Genomic DNA, 1,740 nt, shown 5'->3' with positions numbered 1-1,740 from the left:
TTCCAGACAGGGGTTTGAAACTTAATACGCTCAGGTGCAGCATCAGGACCTTTTTTCTAGGCGTGAAAAGAAAAAAAGACAGACCTGATTTTTCTCCAAAGTGAGCAGTTTTACCAAAGAAAAAAATCAGGATTTCTCTCCTGAAGGAGCCTGCAGGCAAATAATAAATTCAGGGTGTTGGGTAGCAAAAGCATACGTGGACCCCATGGCTGGAGGCTCAAGCTGGGGCTCCTTGGGGTGGGCTTCCCCAGGCTGGGCGGTAATAGAAGCACAGCTATTCCCAGCAAACGGCCCGCGTCTGCCATGAGGAAGGCAAGCTTTTACCAATTGCAGCATAAATTTGCCCAAATAACTGCACCCAGCGGCTCTTGCCATCGCGGCGTGCTTGGTCAGAGCCCACGCCGCGCTTTTGCCGTGATGGACGTCCCTGTGCCAGCCCCAAGCCCCGCGGCGTGAGGGATGCTCGCCTGTCCCCTTTGGTACCACGGCATCCCCGGGGCAGCGTGCTGGAGCCCGTCCCGGCCCCGTGGGGCTTTTCCCATCCCACGCTTGATTTTTCATGGATATAATTATCTGTCACATCCCCCATATCGCTGCTGCTGCAGATCTCACTGTGTCTTGAATGCTGAAGTGCAGCTTTCAGAGCAGAGTGAGTGGCAGGACAGAGCCCAGTGTAAACCAGTTAGCTACTGGTCCACATCCTACCCAGGGAGAGATAATCGTCCTGTTACTTATTCAAATGGCGATGAGGAGGTTTTGGGTTCCAGCCCAGCAAGAAGCCCGCGAGGTGGCTCTGGCAGGCAGGGCTGGGATATTTTCGGAGGACTCAGGTTGCAGAAGCAGAGCCTTTAAAAGGGTAGGAGCATCTTAGCAGAAAGAAAAGCAACGCGGTGGGGTGAACACGGCCAAAATCGTGCCGTGAAGTGGGGTGAAGCCCACGTGGGAGGCTGGCTTTGCAGTGGGCTCTCAGAGGGGGACTCTCTGAGGGCGGCACAGCATCGCGCTGCCGAGCAATGGCTTGCAGGTCTCTAAGTCCCCCCAAAAACCCTCTGCAAGCTGCAGGCAGGCTCTGGAGCAAAGTGCTATGGGCTGAAACGTCGCGAAAAATCATAGGGGAAGAGTTTGGGGTCTCATAAATCGGAGTGTCGGCTAAGAGAAGATGTACAGGGTAGGGCGTAAGAGATGGATGCTGGAAGGGTGATGAGTGACGGTTGCGTTGAGCCCGGAGGCATCGGGGAGCCGTGGTGTGCCTCCCCTCCATCGGGGAAATGTCTGGGACGTGAAAAGGAGCTGTCAGCCCCGTAGCTGTAGCCGTGGACCGATTCACCCATCATCTCCGAGCTGAATTCATCATTAGGCTTATCGCTCAAGCCTAATAGTTCCTTGCCAAGGAGCCTCTTGTCCCAGGGCTGAGGTGGTTGGTACCTTCCGTAGCGGGGACACTAGTAATGCTCCGACATAATTAAGAGCGGGGCTTATTGCCTTCGGAGGAAAGGGAATCCTGCATCCAAGTTAGAGCGGGGAGGAGGGTGAGCACGGTTGCGGCAGGGGCTGCGGCGCAAGTGCTTGAAATGCCAACTGCTGCCCTCCTGAGTTACAGCGTCTAAAATAGCAGTTACTGCCAAGGAGATCCAGCACGAGCCTCGCTGAAGGCGCTGCCATCGGGTTTAACTCCTGCGAGGCGGCAGCGGTGCACCCCTAAACCGGTCCCTGAGGATTTAGAGGGGCTGCTGGCTGGGA

The 1,740-nt window shown here is 55.7% G+C and overlaps 1 protein-coding gene across 1 annotated transcript in view; it reads left to right on the top strand.

Annotated features, from left to right (window-relative positions):
• Positions 1 to 1,740, top strand: part of NCOA1 (nuclear receptor coactivator 1) — a gene marked incomplete at its 3' end in the record, with an annotated part of 62,235 nt that overhangs the window by 43,979 nt on the left and 16,516 nt on the right. The gene's annotated exons all lie outside the window — the stretch shown is intronic.

This window comes from Fulmarus glacialis, unplaced genomic scaffold, assembly GCF_000690835.1.
Source record: "Fulmarus glacialis isolate BGI_N327 unplaced genomic scaffold, ASM69083v1 scaffold9975, whole genome shotgun sequence".
Lineage (NCBI taxonomy): Eukaryota > Metazoa > Chordata > Aves > Procellariiformes > Procellariidae > Fulmarus > Fulmarus glacialis.
Note: the sequence above shows the minus strand (reverse complement) of the source record. Positions and strands in the feature narration are given on the sequence as shown.